This window comes from Peromyscus maniculatus, chromosome 7 (assembly GCF_049852395.1).
Source record: "Peromyscus maniculatus bairdii isolate BWxNUB_F1_BW_parent chromosome 7, HU_Pman_BW_mat_3.1, whole genome shotgun sequence".
NCBI lineage: Eukaryota > Metazoa > Chordata > Mammalia > Rodentia > Cricetidae > Peromyscus > Peromyscus maniculatus.
In genome coordinates, this window is record NC_134858.1 from 69337856 (window position 1) to 69356538 (window position 18683).

An 18683-nucleotide genomic window follows, 5' to 3' on the forward strand; every position below is an offset into this window, starting at 1 on the left:
GCTCACAATCATCTGTAATGAGATCTGGTGTCCTCTTCTGTATACATAATAAATAAATACATCTTAAATTTAAAAAAAAAAAAAAGTATAGCTGAATTCCCCCTAAGAAATACCCAAAAGTTAAATGTAAAGAATACCAACAACAACAACAAAAACCTCCTAGACAGGGCAGTAGTGGCGCACGTCTTTAATCCCAGTACCCAGGAGGCAGAGGCAGGTGGATCTCTGTGAATTCTAGGCCAACCTGGTCTAGAGTGAGTTCCAGGACAGCCGGGGCTGTGACACAGGAAAACCCTGTCTCAAGGGGGGGAAATTCCTATAGTCTAACTTGGTTGCCTGTGTTTCATCAGGAAATGGGACATTTTCTCCCTGACGTTCTCTAGAGGACAATTTGTGAGAAGAGGCCTGTTCCCTCCCAGCGTCCATCCCCACTCAGAAAGGTGAGAGCCTCACACACTGAAGAGCCTTAGCCATGAAGCCTTTTCAGCCAGGCACTGGGAAAGGTTCACAGTCCTCAGTGTGCCCACCTCGGGAACTTCCAGTCAGATCAAGCCCAGCTTCCCCACGTTTTCTCCAGAAGCCAGACATGACACCCACCATGTCTCACAGATGTCCCAAGCCCACCAGGTAGGAAAGCGAAGCAGGAAGCTTCTTCACTGGGCTGCATCTCCAGATGCCTGTAAGCACCTTGCACACATGTCTCAAGTGAGGAGGGGTCACTAGGCCTCAGCCCTGGGCAGAGCAGGGCCAGCTCTGACTGGCTGGACCCCACAACCTGTGGACCCCAACCTGAGCCAGTCAGTGCCTTGCTGGGATTCTCTGCCACTCCTGTCCTGGCCCAGCACCAGAAGGATGTCTGGAACAACACTATCAAAAACAAAAGGTTAGGCTACAGCACCCTGTATCTGAGGGTCTGCCCCCCCCCTCAGCAAAGTGAGGGAGTCAGCAGCCTACTGTTTCTCACTCACCTCTCCTGAACCAAAGCAAAACAACAGCCCCCCCCCCCCGCCCCAGTTCTCACAGCCCCAGGCAGCCTTGGGGGCGGGGGGGGGGGGGGGCGAGCAAAGCCTAGACCCCCTAGAGCTGACCTGCTCTCCTGAGTGTTTTTTAAAATTTCTGTTGAAGCCTGGGAACACACAAAGGGGTGGCTGAGGGAAAAGAGGGCAGCTGCCCTTCCTCGGGAAGCTTCCGGCTCCGTACAGTCTCTCCAGAGAACTAATTTTACATCTCTACGAAGCTTCAGGCCTCTCTAAGGTAGAAATCTCCTACCAGAGGCTGCTGAAACCTCTACCCCCTCACACACACACACACACACACACACACACACACACACACACACACACACACACACCTTCCCAGTCCCCCCACCCCCACCCCCACCCCCGGCCTCGGGTCTGGGCCAATGACAAAACTACAAATCTGGCAGGTCTAAAGCAAAGGATGTTATTAAGGGCCCAGGTTAAGGATCCCTCACTCGGCAGCGCCTCATTTAGAAACCCTCGGTGGCATGCAATGTAAACACATCCCAAGAATGCTCTAAAACGAAGGGAGGTTTTTATTAAATGACTTAATTGAGGGCCGCGTCTCCTGGCGGAAAGCTTTTAAAGGGAGGAATAAAGGGAGCCTGGCGGGTGTCTCCCAGACACTTGTTTTGAAAACCTGCCATGCTGTCTCGGGAAATTAAGCACAACGGGGGGGGGGGGGGGGGGGCGCGGGGTCCCCATGTGTGTTCCTGCAGCGTGATCTCCAGCAGAAATAAAAACACCAAGAAAACCTATTCCTGGGCACACCGGGAGCCTAGCAAGAGCGCTTCATTCCAGTGAGCATGTCAAGGGTCGTTGGAAGCATGGGATGGGAAAAGTGGAAACATTAGGGCTGGTAGGCCAAAAGGATCCAAATAGATGGTTAAACGTGGGCATTTTAACACTTGAAACAGGGCACGCCTTGGGAGAACAGGCCTGATGAAACACGCTAAGTTCATGCTACAGAGAGACACTGGAAAGAGGGCCAGGATGCCTTTCAGACCAGCACTTGGGATACAGCTTCGTCTACATATTGAGCCAGCGAGGGCTATGGAGTGAGACCTTGCCCACCCCCCATCTCTCTCACACACACACACCCCAAAAGACATTGGTGAGAAGCACCAGAGAGCCGGTAAACGATTCGGAGACAGAAAGGAGCTTTGACCACGTATGTCAGCAAAGGCTCCAGACAACAACAGAAGGCAACACACGGCAGGAAACACACATTTGTGATATCTCCAGAATACGCATTTCTACAGAGACAGAAAGAAGGCCCGGCCCTGATGGCAGGGAAAATGTAGGTACAAGGTTTCTGTCTGGGGACATGGGAAGTTTTGGAATCAGATAGTAAAGATGGTCACCCCAACATCAGGAATGTACTCCACCCCTCTGAAATGTAATTTTCACACTGTGTATTTTACCAAACAAACCAAAAAAACTTAAATTTAATTTAAATTAAATTTAAACTTAAATTTAAAAAAAAAAAACCCACCTCCCAGGGATGGAGAGATGACTCAGCATCCCAAGCACTGTCTGCTTGGAACTGGCACATCTCCGCTCTTGCAGAGGACCCAGGCTCAGTTCCCAGAACCCACAGGGCCTGTCACAACTGTCTGTAATGCCAGTTCCAGGAAATCAGACTCCCTCTTCTGGCTTCTGCTGGTACTGCACACACACAGTACACATGCACACATTCAGGTAAACACTCCTATACATAAAATCATCTTTTTAAAAAAAAGTGGTTGGAAACTCCCACATCAGAAGCCATCCCTCCCTTACCTGAGTACCAATACAGTACACACACCACAGACCAAAATAGAATGGATATTGCTCTACTAACAACTCAGATACTGAGCCGAGCTTCCGTCTTCAGGCTGGATTTCCCCAGGGTGACTTAACCCTCATACCTTTCACAAATGAGGAAACTGAGGCATAAGCGGTCACACAACAAACACAGGGACAGCCCCGGGTGAAACCGATGGAGTAGCCAAGCAACTTACTCCCCTCTTCGCACTCCCAAGGCCTGGACTGCGCTGCCTCCAGCTCTAGGGTCCGCGCATGTCAGCGGAAGAACTGTTGGCAGGACAACAGATGTACCCCAGTGTGAGGCCCGGGTTTCCTTACCTGTGGCTCCTGTCACCTTCACCGCCCTCCACTGTGCTCATGCCTGCAGTAGAGCTTTTAAAAACACCAGCCGGGCGGTGGTGGCGCACGCCTTTAATCCCAGCACTCGGGAGGCAGAGGCAGGCGGATCTCTGTGAGTTCGAGGCCAGCCTGGGCTACTGAGTGAGTTCCAGGAAAGGCGCAAAACTACACAGAGAAACCCTGTCTCGAAAAAAAAAAAAAAAAAGTTGGCCGGGCGGTGGTGGCGCACGCCTTTAATCCCAGCACTCGGGAGGCAGAGGCAGGCGGATCTCTGTGAGTTCGAGGCCAGCCTGGGCTACCAAGTGAGTTCCAGGAAAGGCACAAAGCTACACAGAGAAACCCTGTCTCGAAAAACCAAAAAAAAAACACCTGCAGAGGGGGCGCCTGTCGGCTGGGAGTTTGGCTCCATAGCAGAGTGCTTGTATAGCATGCACAAAGGCTCTGGGTTTGACCCCCAGCATAATAATAATAATAATAATAATAATAATAATAATAATTTAAAGGCACAGCCTGGAATCTCACTAGCACCTTCACTGGTTAATTTACCCCTTAGAACAACACAAGGGTCCTCGTTTCTTTTCCATTGCTGTGATAAAAAAATACCGTAACTTAGAGCAAATTAGGAGAAGAGGCGTTTTGCCTATTCAGCTCACAATTCTAGGGTCAAGTCCATCACTGTGCGGACGTCAAGGCAGGAACTTAGAGCATCATATCCAGTCAAGAACTGAGGGAAAAATAAGCCAGTGTGGCTCCTGGCTTGCTCTCAGCTAGATTTCACTGCTCTAACGGGGCTCAGGACTCCCTGCCGAGAGAATGGTGTGGTCTACAATGGGTTGGGTCTTCTTTAGTAAATAGTCAAAACAACCCCCACCAGGCAAATTTGATCTAGATAATTCCTCATTAAGGCTCACTTCTCAAGTGAGTCTTAAGTTGTGACAAGTTGACAGTTAAAACTAACTGGCAAAATGAGACAGACACACACACACACACACACACACACACACACACACACACACACACACACATACACACACCTTTTAATGCCTGCAGCCAGTCCCCGGCCACTCCACCTGGCGACCTCCTCCTGGTTTGAGTTTAACTACCTGGAGGTGAAGGGGCTTCCCTGCTAGAAGCAGGGTTATTTATATGTAAATAGTGCAAGCAATTACAAATGAAGTGAAAGGGAGCTTAGCAGAGAGTCAATTGGCTATTCCCCCTCGGGGACACCTGCCGGCCAGACAGAAGCACCAATAAAAAGTGAAATTCTACACTTTGCACTCTACTTTGGAAAGCGGGGAGGGACCTTTATCACGTACTAGAAACTCCCTTTGATCAGAGATGGTAAATTGAGCTAACACCTCAATGGAGCGCGGCTCAGTCCACTGTCCTCCGCAGCCGCCAATTGTCCTCAGAACTGAAGGCCCGGGGCAGCATCCCTGACCTCCAGTGGCAGGGTAGCAAGGCTACGCTGTGCCGCCCACTGCCCACTGTGACTGTCTACATCTACCTAGCAACCAGAAGTAGGCTCCGAACCCCGAACCCCCACGTTACAGATGAAGATACAAACTCCAGACAAGAGGACTCTGCCAGAACAGACAATGACGGACAAGGAAGGCCTTCCAGGCAACTGCTGGAGACCAGAAAGCTCTTAGCAAGATGAGGGCCACATCCTCAGAGTTAACCAACTCTTCCTTAAGAGTACTTTAAAAAAAATCTGGCCGAGCGGTGGTGGTGCTAATCCTAGCACTCCGAGAGGCAGAGGCAGTTGTATCTCTGTGAGTTCAAGGCCAGCCTGGTCTACAGAGCAAGTCCCAAGACAGCTAGAATTACACAGAGAAACCCTACCTCAAAAAAACAGAATAATAAAAATAATAATAATAAATCAATGAAGGCATATATATATATATATACACACACACACACACACACACACACACACACACACACGCATTCATTTGCTGAAGAAACAGAGGAGTGAATTAGAATACAAACCAGCCAGGAACAGAAAGCTGAACCACGCATGTGTAGGGGCAGGAATCATTGGGGAGTAAGTGAGGGCAACTGAGCTAGAAACCTGGGCTTGAACCCGGAATCCCACCCCTAAGAAGCTGCCTGAATTTGACAAATTATCCCATTTCCCATGGCCTTGCTTCTCTCACTTATAAAAGAGGCTGGAAGAGACTATTCCACAGAAATGCTACAGGGAAACGGGCAGACAAGGTTGGAACAAATGAATTGGGATCACCAGGAGAGGAACTAGTCTTGGATAGACCCCCCCCCCACCCAGGAGGAAGGAAACTTGCTCCATTCTCTCATCCTCTCTCTCTCATCCTCTTTCTCTCTTTTTCTCTCATATCTGACCCTGCTGCCTCACACCCAGAAACCTTGACTTGGGCCTTCAGGGAGAGGTATCCATGCCTTAAGAAGACCAGTGCCACATAATAAGCCAAAAGCTAATTCTAACCGCCCGGCTCTCCCTCACCTCCTCACTTCCCAAAGCTTACAAGAGGCCCAGGAAAGCAGGAACATTTAGGACTAAACTCATCTGGACTCATCTTAGACAAAAATATCTAAATCCTAACCCAAAAATTCATAATCAAAGGAGATCATGAGTTTGGTCAACGCCGCGCTATGGTCCCCAAGCAAAGTATCCCCTACCCAATTCATTTACTTTATTTTACATGTACGAGTACTTTACCTACTTGTACGTCTGCATGTATCACATGTGTTACCCTTGGATGTTAGAAGAGGGCACTGGATCCCCTGGCACTGGAGTTGCGGATGGTTGTGAGCCACCATGTGGGCGCTGGGAACTGAACCTGGATCCTCTGTAAGGGCTGAGCTATTTCTCCAGGCCCGATCCTTCGACAGTAACCATGGCTCTCAGCCAGGCCATCCCCCACCCCCAGGCTTCTGAGACTTGACTGGGCCAGGGAGGGACACTCCCCACTTTCCAGCTGCAACTGTGTGGTTCGGTTCTGAAGGGGCAAAGACCTCACGAGCAAACAGCAGAGAATCAAACCTTTAAAACCAGCTTTCTCCACCTAGGACTAGGGGATCGGCTCAGTTGGTTAGGTGTCCCTAACACGCAGGGGCTCCACCTTCCAGCGCAGTGTAAACCAGGCATGGGGATGCAATCCTGGCACCTGGGAAGTCGAGGCAGGAGGATCAGAAGTTCAGAGTCATATTCTGCTACATAGTGAATCTGAAGTAATCTGAACTACATGAGAGCCTGTCTCAATAATAACAACAATACTGTTCTTACAGATATAAAAAAAAAATGCCTGAACCATTGTGTACTTTACCTAAGGCAAGCAAAATCACCGTGATTGGACAGCAGGGGATAAACCCCACCCTATAAACAAAGACGCTGCCAGACAGACTGGCAGCACAGTCCAAGTTCATAGAATATGCCCCGGGTTGTAATCCTGAATGCTTAACTCCCTGCTGACTCCCTAAGTCCCTGGCAGTCCAGTCTTTCTAGGTGGGAACCCTGTGTGTGTGCCCACGGCATTGCCCATGGTAATGATGGCGGCTCATTTGCGAATCTGTTCTGGACTCATAAGTAATGACAGTTCTGTCAGGCCTGAAGCCACGACTACCTGCAAACTTAAGAGCTCAAGGTAATTACGGTGCAGCCGAGTTCTGTTCTGGCTGCATGCATCACATGAACCAGACTTGGACTGCAGACCCTCACTGTACCCCCAAAAGCCCAGCACTCAAGGACTGCAGACCCTCACTCTACCCCGAAAGCCCAGCACTCAAGGACTGCAGACCCTCACTGTACCCCCAAAAGCCCAGCACTCAAGGACTGCAGACCCTCACTCTACCCCGAAAGCCCAACACTCAAGGACTGCAGACCTTCACTGTACCCCCAAAAGCCCAGCACTCAAGGACTGCAGACCCTCACTGTACCCCCAAAAGCCCAGCACTCAAGTGTGCTTTTCACTCTTACTCAGTAACCAATTACTTCCAGAACTCAGAGGTTTGCAAAGCTTGAAGAAACACAGGAACAATGTCTCCCTAACGCAGAGTGGGCCCATTCAGAGCTTTCGCAAACAGCCGAATCTGCCTTCTCCTCTAAAACAAGAAAAGAAGTGGAGGAGGAAGAGCCTGTAAAAAGTCTCTTGGACCACAAGGACGCAATGGTCTTTGAGACATTTACATCTTCCAGGAGGGATCTATACATCCATCTAAACCAGAGGGGACTGTGCCATGGGGGGGTGGGCAGAGGGGGAGAACTAAAAACACAACGTCTTTTTTAAAAGACGCACCCATTTTTATGTATATGAATATTTTGTGTGCATGAAGGTAGGTACACCTCATGTGTGTCAGAGACCGCAAGACTGTGTCCGATTCCCTGGAACTGGAGTCACAGTTTGTGAGCTGGTGTGTGGGTGCTGGGAATCCAACCCAGGTCCTCCTCAAGAACAGTGAGTGCTCTTAACCATTAAACTGTCCCTCCTGCCCCTGAAAACACAGTGTCTTAGTCAGCTCTCCCTAAGGGAGCAGCCTTGCAAAGAGCTGAGCTCTGTAGCAAGGCCCGACCCGAGCAAATCTCTGCTCAGCCACAGCACAGGCGGCGCGGTGAGTGGCCCCAGGACCTGGAGTCTCCAGGGACATCAGGGTTCAGAGCAGAGGAACAAAGTGCTGAGGGTCAACCTGGCACTTGGATATGATCAATAAACAAATAGTAAGTACCAGCTGGGGTGGGCTTTCATTGACAGGGCTCGCCTGGCATACATGAAGCTCTGGGTTCAATTACCAGCACTGCCTTCACGGGCACCTGGTGTCTGCCTATAATCCCAGAATTTAGGAGGTGCAGCCAGTAAGTTCAAGGTCACCCTAGCAACCTGGTGAGTTTGAGACTAGTCTGGATGCAAAAAAAAAAAAAAAAAAAAAAAAAAATAGTAATTTTTGTTGTGGTTTGGAGACAGGGTTTATTTAAGTTGTTAAGTTGCCCCAACCTGGCCTTGATCTCAGCCCAGGCAAGCCTTGAACCTACGCTCTGACTCAGCCTCCTGGATGGCTGGGATGACAAGCCTGTGTAGCACTAACTATTGCTGGCATTAGGAACCATTCTGGTAACTGGGAGCTTGCGAGCCTGTGGAGCACTCCTGGGAAGACTGAGGAGTGAGTGAAATGCGGCTTGCAGCCAGCTCAGGAGCCCTGTGTTAGTTAGAGCAGCCATGCAGGCTGCCGGCTGAGCGCAGAAGCAGGTTCCACTGTGGACAGCGGGGACTCTGCCGGACGACTCTGTCACTGATGAAGCGCCACTAACCTTCCATGACCAGCCACCAACAGCCAGATGGGCCTGTCCTGTTCACACAGGCTTCCCAGCTCCCTGGAGACCCTCCAGCAAAATGCATCCACCAGAGCCTGGCATCCTCATTCTTCCCTCCTGAGTGATGGGGGCCTGCCCCTCCCCCTCCTCCAGACCCGCAGCTCACTCCGGTTCAAAGCCGGTGCAGAGTCCCAGAGTCAGAAATGAGCTCCAACTTGAATCTCAGAAAGTAGTTTTTTATGCCTTCCCTAACCCTGAACTGCAGGGGAATCGAGCCAGGTGAGGCTAGACTGTGCCCTACACCGTACCCAGCTCACTAGAACCCAGTCTGAGATCCCACTACCCAAACCCAGGCTCTTTAACGCAAGGACCTGTATCCTGTGGACCAAGATCTTGGCAGAGGGGACAGAGCTCAGCCAACATTAGCGGCTTTTTAAATAGTTGCTCAATGAGTAACCAAAGAAAGAAATAACAACCACCACCTCTCATGTGGCTGGGCAGTAAATCCCGGCACTTGAGAGGCTAAGGCAGGAGGATTTACCTCAGTCAGAAGAGCTCCCGCCACGCGTGCGTGCGTGCTCGTGCAAGGACCTGGGAACACTGGCTTTGGGAAGCAGGAAGGCAGACACATGAAGGAATAAAGTAGAGGAGATTGTGACGCGGCGAGCACATGGATGTCAGAAAACCACCTGCAGGAATCGGCTCTCCTGCCTTGTAGGTTCTGTGGCTCAAACTCAGGTCCCCAGGCTTGGCAGCAAGCACCGTTACCAGCTGAGCCATCCTACCAGCCCCAGTGCGGGCATTGGACTGAACACCCCAGCAAGCTTCCCACTTCAGGAAGACCACTCAGCCCTGGTGCCGCCCCCATGAGCATCTCTCCTCCCCTCCCCCTTCCGCCCCTCTTTCTGGGTTCTCATATCATAACTGGTTCCATCTTAACAACAATGCCAAATGACAGGAGAAAGTGTGTGCTTGGGTGTCCCCCAGGGGAACTTGCCCAATTTTCAATCCCTTGAACTTTATTTTTCTCCTTGGGTGCAGCCTCTCTATCTATCTTTGCCCTTTAGTACCAGGACCAAAGGAAGGGGGAAGGGAGGGAGGGAGGGATCACTCAGCTGAGCCTTTTGAAAAGGTTAACACCATCCTTTAGATAAAGAGTTTCAGAGGGAAAGAGCTAAGAGACACTTTAAATTCCATCATTCCTCACTCCGCCAGCATGGGAAAGTAACTTAAGACACACATGGGCATGTACATACACACACACACACACACACACACACACACACACACACACACACACACACAATGAAGCCACCATACTAAGTGGCTGGTTATAACAGACAATCACAGCTCTCAGGACAAATCACAGGCCTCTTCCGGAGGCTGTACCCTTCCCCAGGATGAAGGTGTGTGTCCCACTCACGAGTCCCATTTTTATTCACTTACTTTCTTCTGGTCGGGTGAGCAAGCGACCACTGCTATCCCAGAATGAGAAGGGTTGTAACCAATGTGCCTCTGGCCACACTGAGCCACACACGGGGTGGGGCCAGACTGTGCTCCCAGCTCCCAGGCAACTGCCACTGTTCAGTCTCAGCGTACAGGAAACTAACTGCTGCTCCTCAGGCACGACTTTTCAGAGACCAGGAGTCCCAGAGCATCCTTAGGGAAATCTTGATCCCCAGCTGAAAAGGAGTTTACAACCCCCATTTTGATGGGCTGGTACATGCTCATGCATGTACACACACACACACACACACACACACACACACACACACACACACACACACACATACACACGGTAAAATACTTTCTATATGGTTCTGTTCCCCAAAGGGTGAAGACTTGGCTCCGGGGGCCACCCTGTGACACCCTGCACTCCACATAACCTCCACTCCTGAGCCAGGGCCACAACTACGGTGGCCACTCCCCAGCGGTCACACTTGTAACAGCTGAACCCAGGGACAGGACAGGGTACATATGGGAGCAGGAGGAAAGGGAAGCCGGACAGACCAACGGAGCAAGACTCTATCATTTTTTATTTTTCAAAATCACTGTCCGTCTGGCTCATGTTAGAGGCCAGAAACAAACACAGGCAAACACCCTCCCGTGGGCATCCTTAAAGGGACTGCATGTTGATGCTACAAAAAGACAATACACGGGGCCAGCACTTCAGGAAAAGGCAAAAATTTGATTTGTGGCTACATTGTTAACACCCAGGAGAGAGACTCCTGAGAATATTTACTTAGAATACCAGAGAGTGTCAGCCTAGGGACAATTGTGTTGATAAAACATATGTGACCAAAATCACTGGATTCAAACATGGGCTCAGCTTTTTCCTTTGTCCTATCATTTTTCACATAACCTGACAGGTGACTGGAAAGTTACCTGGGCTCTGCCATGCTACTGGAAGCGCGCTTTCACTGACTCCGGTTCATTCTATCAGGGAATATACAGATGGTTGCTCCTGAGGGCCGGAGCACACATCAAATAGAACTAACTCACAAATACACACACGTGGACACAGTGTCAGGTGCAAAGCCTTTAGAATCTCACCAACTTCGGGGAAAAAAAAACCTTATGATTATGCAAACACCAGTACTTCAACTTGTGTGTGTGGGCACGCGTGTGAGTGAGGGTCTACAAGAGCTCACCAAATCCTAAGTGTTCTCTTCCCCTTTTCATCTGAGATCCTTTCCAAATCACTTGGTTTTCCCTGGGTAGGACAACCCAGTGTTATAACCTTCACCCTGGCAAGGACTTGAGATTCTAATGCCCACACTCCAACCTCCTGGGTAGAAAGTGCCCCTGGAAATATTTACTGTAAACAGAGTTAGGAACAAAGGGAACTTTTCTTTTTTTAAGGCACCACCTGCGGTCTAAGGTTGGCATGCGGCGTCCACAGCCCCCCTGGTGGAGAGGTGGGTAAGGAGCCTGAGCGCTGCATGCAGATGGGTTCTCCCCGGGGAGAGCTCTGAGCTTCCGAGTTCCAAACCTGGCAGCACCCAGAACCATGGGGGGAGCTTTTTAAATGTTCCCACCGGCTGCCCCACCCCCCCCCCGAGACCCCTGGAATCGGGATGTAGGCAGAGGGTAACGAAGGTGAGGATCTTTTTCTTTTTTTCTTTTGATTTTAAATCTCACCAGGTGCGTAGCCCAGTTTGCGAGCCAGGTCACCTTTAACAGAACTCCCACTGTATTTTGAACAGGGTACTCGGTGCTGGAGGGCTCTTGGGGTGAAGGGGCACGCACATAGTAAATATACAAAGTTCTTTTGAAAATTCTCTGTCCAATACCACAGCCAGGCACCTGTCTAGAAGCCAAACGGTGATGCAACTTGGAAAAGTCCTTCAAAAGGCAAAGGAAAAAAAAAAGTGCTCTTGTGGGGTAAGGACTTTCGGGGTGACCTGCCTGGACCGTGCAGCGGCGCGCGGGCCGGGACAGAGGAGCGACCACCAGCCTGTCCGGTTTAAGGAATGTTCTTAAAGAGCACGCTGAGATCAAACACTGCAGGCAAGGGCGGGGAGTGCAGTGCTCGGTCCTGCTCGCCCGCAGCTGTCACTGGAGCCCGGCACAGGTTCGCCACCAACTGCTCGGCGCGTCTGGGGTGCAAGGGCGCGGTGCGGGAGGCAGGAGCGCACCTCCAGCCCCGGGACTGCGGCGTCCGCGCCGGGATCCGGGGACCAACGCTCAGGCTGAGCACTGCGCAAAGCGGCAGGAGCCCCAGCCCCTCGCCGTCCGGGGCAGCCCCGGGGGCCCGCGCCCACCCTCCCCGCTCCGGCTCCGGGCTCACTTACCGCCTCCGCCTCCCGGGTCCCGCTCCCGCTGCAGTCCCGCAGAGCCGGGCCGGAGAGCAGCGAGCGCCGCGTCGCCAGGAGGCCGCGCCAGCCCCGCCCCGCCCTGCAGCCGCCCGCCCGCCCTCCCGGGAGGAGGAGCAGGCGGCTCTGCGTCCGGACCCTCCCAGAGACTCCGGACCCGAGCCGACCCAGGGCTGAGGGCCCTCGCGGGCAGGCCGGGGCGCTCCCTGCCACCCGGCTCCATCTGCGCCCTCTCCAGCACCTCCTCCCTACCCTGCAGCCTCCCTCTCAGCGATCCTTTACCACTCCTCCTCCAGGAAGCCTTCCCCACTTCGCAGTCCCACCCCATCCCCGATCTGTTTCCCCTACCCTTCCCCACAGCCTTGTTCTCTTCACCTGGATGCAAGTCAGGCTGGTAGAAGAGCACCCGAGTGACTCCAATAAGCTGGGTCTGTGTCGGAGGTCACCCGGTGGCTGCGGGTAGCAGAACTGACATTAGAAACCAGATCTCAGTCCCTACTTTAGTCCCTTCCCAGGGAAGGTGGCATTACATCGCCAACGGTGAGGGCCACCAGTAGGAAACTTGTCATTTCCAAGCCTCAGTTTCCTCCGTTGTAAAGTGAACAGGGCACCCACTCCACTCCAGTAGCCGTTCCCGAAGAAAAGGACTGCAGAAATGTCACGTGGCCTGCACTATTTTAATAAGTAAATGTTTGCCGACGTGCTGAATAAAATCAACACTCAAAATAGCCACGTGAAAAGATTTCAGAAAGTAACCGCGATTCTTTTGTAGGGAAAACACACAGCAGAAGAAGAAAAAAAAATGCACAGCGGTTATGGAGAGATGGCTCAGCAGTTAAGCGCACTTGCTGCTCTAGCAGAAGTTCCGGTTCAATTCCCGGCACCCACGTGGTGGCTCCCAAACCTCTGTAACTCCGGTCCCAGGGGATCTAGTGCCCTCTTCTGGCCTCCTCCAGTACTACATATATGTGGGGCACAGACAACAGCTACTCACATAAAATAAATACAAGTGACTGTTTAAAAAGAGCACAAAGGAGGCAGCCATCCTCCCTGGAGCCCTTTGGGAAACTTCTCAGAAACAGTGGGTTTACTAGACATGCTCCACCCATAGTCAGCCACGGCCAAGGATGGTTAGGAATGCAGCCCTCCTCCCATCTCCCAAAAGAAAGCAGGGAACCTACTCAGAACACTAAGGGTTTTGTGATCTTTGTCAAAAAATTAATTGCTTAGTTCTCGAGTCTGGACTTTGTAGATGACAAATAGCCCGAACCGCGCTCTGGGACGAGCAGCGTTCTTGGGCGAACAGTGTTTTGGGTAGGACTGCTTGCCTGAGCCAAGGCATCTGGGTTTTGGGTAAATGTGGACCATGGAATTAGGCAAACTATCGGGGGAGACTGTGCTGAGTGGTGGGAAAGGCGTCACATAACACAGACAGAGACACAGGTTAACCATGCCTCAGACACCTCAAAATGCCTGCAATGGATCCTGCAGCTAAGTGGCGCTGAACACCAGGATCGCAGAACCTGCAGGGCAGTAAGGAATCAGCCCAACCAGGAGGGGTGCAGCAGGAAGCTGTGCGGGCAAGGACGTTCCCAAAGAGCTTCTAAAATTGGTGACCAGATATGTGTCCTGAGGTAGTTTCCGGAAACAGAAATAGGGACGTGGAGAGAGAGGTAGGGTTTTTTAAAAAGATGTATTTATTTTGTCTATATGTGTGTGCCTGAGTGTGTGTATATATATGTATATATGTATATATATGTATATATACATGTACATGCATCATACATATGCAGTACGCATAGAGGCCAGAAGAAGATGTGGGATCCCCTGGAGCTAGAGTTACAGGTGGCTGAGCATCTGATGTGGGTGCTTGAGATCTGAACCCCAGTCCTCTGAAAAAGCAGCAAGTGGTTGATTGATTGATTTATGTATTTATTTGGTTTTGGTTTTTGTTTTTTGGGGGGGTTGTTTTGTTTTTTGTTTGTTTTGTTTGTTTTGTTTTTTGTTGTTGATGGTGGTAGCTGGTTGGTTTTTGTTTTGTTTTGTTGTTGTTGTTGTTTGAGGCAGGGTTTCTCTGTGTGGTCCTGGAACTTGCTGTGTAGAATTCAGAGATCCACCTGCCTCTGCCTCCCCAGTGCTGGGATTCAAGGTGTGCGCCCCCACACCACACCACGCCACAGCAAGTGCTCTTGAGAGCTAAGCCATCTTCCCACATGGAGAGGTTGTTTCCATGACAGCTACTGAAGGTCTGGCAGAACTGCCATGAGAAATTCCTGCCCAGCAGGCTGGTGGCTGGAATGGGGTGTGGGGGACCATATATGAGCTAGGCCAGGTACTAGGAAAGGAGGGTGAAGTGCCCTCACTCAGGGCCAGGAAATGGAAGGTTCACCCAAGGGAGAAACAGGAAGAGAAGTGTGAGAGGTGCCAGGCGCATGCACTGGGGGGGGGGGGGGCTGCGGAGTCAGATGGAAGCCAGAGTGAGCAGCTCCTTGAGGAGCAGGCTGGACCACCTGCTGCTCGTCTAGTCCCACCTAGACCCTTGAGAAGGTCTGCAGAAAGTACATGCTCAGCAAACATTTGCTAACCACAGAAAAAGCATTTCCCCGGCATGCTGCTTCTTTCCCAACAGGTAGTCTGATGATAACCAAAATAAGGGGAGTGGGTGGGGAGGCAAGGAGAGAGGCAGAACAGGGATGGGGTCACCAGAGAAGCAGCTGTCCATGCTCCTGTTGTCGCTCAAGCCTGCACAAGCGATGCCTGGGATACTCTGAGCCACACCTTTCCCAGTCTCTTTCCCTCAGTGGAAGACCCGCTGTCAAGACAGAACCTGAGAGGTTTTTCTGTGGGGCTTGGTTTTTTTTTTTGGGGGGGGGGGATGTTTTGTCAGTGGCAGCAATTTACCTAAACCAAAAATTCAGGAGGAAGGAAGTGTGCATTAAAATCACCTTTTCCTCTTCCAAGTTTTGTGAATATGAAATGCGTAATATACCGAAATATTCAGATAACACTAGGTTGGCAAGAGCAACAGGACTTCCCTGGTCCACTCTGGAGACCTAGTGAATGCGGCCAGCAGAGAACGCAGAGGGCAGTGGCTTATGCAGCTGAAGCCGTGAAGGAGCACCCAGGGAGACAGATGGGTCTGATGAGAGCCCTGGGAAGAGGTCTGTGTCTGGAGCCATGAGCAACAGACTGCCTTGATCTGAGTTGCCCTGGAAATGGGCCTTTGAGACAGGATTTGGAAGCAGGCATCATATTTAGGAAGTGACACCAGGAAGTAGGGGTGCGGAGCAGGAAGAGCAAGGTAAGGAAGAAGGAAAGGCCAGCTTTAGCTTGTGCTCAGGGGATTGGGGATGTTTATTTTGCCTCCGCTCCCCACCAGGTCTTCTGAGAAGCATGCCCAGGGGCCCCAGAATTGGCAGCCAGGAACTCAGGGCGTTACAAGATTTCCAAGGGACCTTGGGGAAGATGCTTCAAGGTAATTTTCCCCACTCTGGGCTACACCCCTATTACTAAAATTCCTTCCCAAAGGGAGATGTAAACAGTGTCCACCCCTTTTCCTAAGGTCCCAAAGACACACCAAGTGAGGCACAATTCTGCCAGTTGACTCCGGGAGCCACGGGCTTCCTTCCAGAAGACAGGGGGGGCTGTTTCCAGGGGTGGAGGCATGCCTCCAATATCAATCACTCAGCTCATCCTGTAGCTGCAGAGATGGCGCCCCTGTCCCCTGGTCTCCCCCATCCTATATACTCTAGCCAATCCCCAAGGCCTTGTGCAATAAGGCAGAGAGAGTCGCATACAGCAAGTAGTAGGAAGTGGCTGGACACTCAGGGCAGGGTCTCCGTGGGGGGGGGGGGGCGGCGGTGAACAGTCCACAGGTCCAGCTGGGAAAATCTTTTTGCAAAGGGGCCAAGCTGAACTCCCCAAGATAGTGGGTGCTCGGCTCAGAGGACATGCTCACAACTCTACACTCCACCCCTGTGCTAAGAGGGCTCCTTGGAGCGGAAGTTCTCACTCGAGGGAGCCAGCAGCAGAGCGTGGAACTGTTTGCACACAGGACTTGTTCTCCGTCAGGTGCCCCAGTGCCCATGGCTTCCCCCAGCTACAGCAGCCAACAGTTTCTTTTGGCACTGTTCCTCACCTTACCCAAAGTTGTCACAGTGCAGCAGCTCCAACTGTCTCCCCAGAGGTTGGATCTCTGGCTAATTCTACGGCATGCCATCATGGGCTCTTCCGTCCTCCAGGGAGACCAGCTCTAGCCTCTCCATAGACCTGGCTAAGAGCCAGGGAAGGAAAGCGTCCCTGGGGTCTCAGCCTCGTGTCTATACCATACATACATATATACATATGAGTGTTTCATAGGAACAGTCTGTCTCGGCAGCCAGGGAGATGGCTTAATTTGCTGTATACACATGAGTCCTTACATTCAAATCTCCACATAAAAAGCTAGGCATGGACATGCGTGTAACCCCACCCCTGTGCAGGGTAGAGACAGGATGGCTCGCTACCCGCCTGGCTCTGGGTTCAGTGCAAGACCCTATTTCAAGGGACTACGCAGGGTGATCGAGCAGGACATCCCACATCCTCCCCTGGCCTCCACAAACACACGGGAGTTGTGCTGAGTAGTTTTTACGTCAACTTGACCCACAGGCTACAGTCACTTTGGAAGAGGAAACCTCACTTGAGAAAATGCCCACACCAGACTGGCCTGCAGGCAAGCCTGTGGCACTCTTTCTTTTTATTTTATTTTTCATTTTCCTTTATTAAGAAATTTTCTACTCACTTCACATACCACCCACAGATTCCCCCCTCCTCCCTCTTTCCACCCCCCAGCCCTCTCTCCCAAGCCACCCCGCATCCCCACATCCCCCAAATCAAGGTCTCCCATGGGAAGTTAGCAGAGCCTAGCACACTGAGCCTGGGCAGGTCCAAGCCCCTTCCCACTGCACCAAGGCTGTGGCCCTCTTTCTTGATTGGTGATTGGTGCTGATGGGCCCATCCCACTGTGGTACTGGCCCTGGGTAAGTGGTCCTAGATGATATAAGAAGGCAGATTGAGAAAGTCAGTAAGCAGCACTCCTCCATGGCCTCTGCATCAGTTCTTGCCTCCAGAGTCCTGAGGATGGACTGTGATATGGAAGTGGAAGTGAAATAAACCCTTTATCCCCAAGTTGCTTTTTCATGGTATTTTATCACAGCAGTAGAAACTGTAAGCTAGGAGCATTCACCCGCAAACACATACACTAATACTACACAGGTATACACACAGCACATGCCTATCATCTCTGCTCTTCAGGAGGCGGAGGCAGGAGGATCATTTGAACACAGGTTTAAAGCCAGCCTGCGCAACAGAGCAAGACTGTCTCAAAACAACAACAAAAAGTGAGTTTTAAACTATCACTTCGAAGTATCCTCTACTATAAGTAGTGTGAGGGCTGGGCTGGAGAGACGACTCAGCAGGTAAGAGCACTTGCTGCTCTTCCAGAGGACCCAAGTTCAGTTCCCAGCATCCACATGGCAAATGAGACCATCTATAACTCAAGTTTCAGAGGTTCCAATGCCCTCTTCTGGTCTCCGTGGGAACTGCATGCACATGGTGCACATAGATACATGCAGATTTCCCTTGGGTATTCAGTATATGTAACAAATGAACAAAAGACACCTACTGGGAGCTCACAGAGGGAGAGGCAGGATCTAAGAAATAGTGACAGGTCCCAGGGAACTTTGGGAAAGCAGCTGTGGTTATATGTCCTGTGGAAGGAGGAAGGTGAAGGTGTCCAGAGACAAGCATATTCTGTGGGAGGCAGGAAGAGGAAGACACCATTGCTTTTGTTACTCTTCACTGTAAATGTAGGGCATCTTTGTCACGAAGTTAGGATCACTCTAAGAGGATGACATTTCTCAATAGGAAAAACAATCAAATGAGGCTATAAAGCTCGACTCTGTGTGGCCTCTACAGGACCAGCTCCAGGGGGACACAGACTTCCTGTACAGATATTTCAAGCTTTCGAAGTACAGGAGAAACCAAGAAAAGAGATTGGGATCATCAAGGGATTCCGAGTTGTTGAACTTTTGGTTGGTTGATTGGTTGGCTGGTTGGTTGGTTGATTGGTTGGCTGGCTGGCTGGCTGGCTGATTGGTTGGTTGGTTGGTTGGTTGGTTGATTGGTTGGTTGATTGGTTGGTTGGCTACAAACAGAGCCTGTACTTCCAGACGCTCGGCTTCCTGCCTTAGAGGCTCAAGAATAAAAGCAGGATGTCAGTGTTCAGCCAGCTGAGGGAGGTATAAACCTGAAAACAGCAGGTCCACAGCCATCATCCTGGTCACCCCAAGCCACCGGCACTAACCAATGAAGACACATTTGTTAAACATTACCCCCCACCCCGACGCACACACATGCCCTCCAATGCCCCGACTGTGT

At 51.2% G+C, this 18683-nt stretch overlaps 1 protein-coding gene across 3 annotated transcripts in view; it reads right to left on the minus strand.

Annotated features, from left to right (window-relative positions):
• The window catches only part of Cgnl1 (cingulin like 1), a 151529-nt gene extending 138639 nt beyond the window's left edge, over window positions 1–12890 (minus strand). Inside the window, exons 1-2 of one of the 3 annotated variants that reach the window (XM_076576656.1) lie at window positions 12246–12267; window positions 9898–10133 (exon numbers count right to left, since the gene is read on the minus strand). The gene's annotated coding sequence lies outside the window, so the exon portion shown is untranslated. Of the gene's footprint in view, window positions 1–9897; window positions 10134–12245; window positions 12343–12641 lie in introns of those variants that run through there. The other 2 variants (XM_042281226.2, XM_006973784.4) reach the window with 2 other exon arrangements.
• Window positions 12891–18683: the final 5793 nt, after the last annotated feature.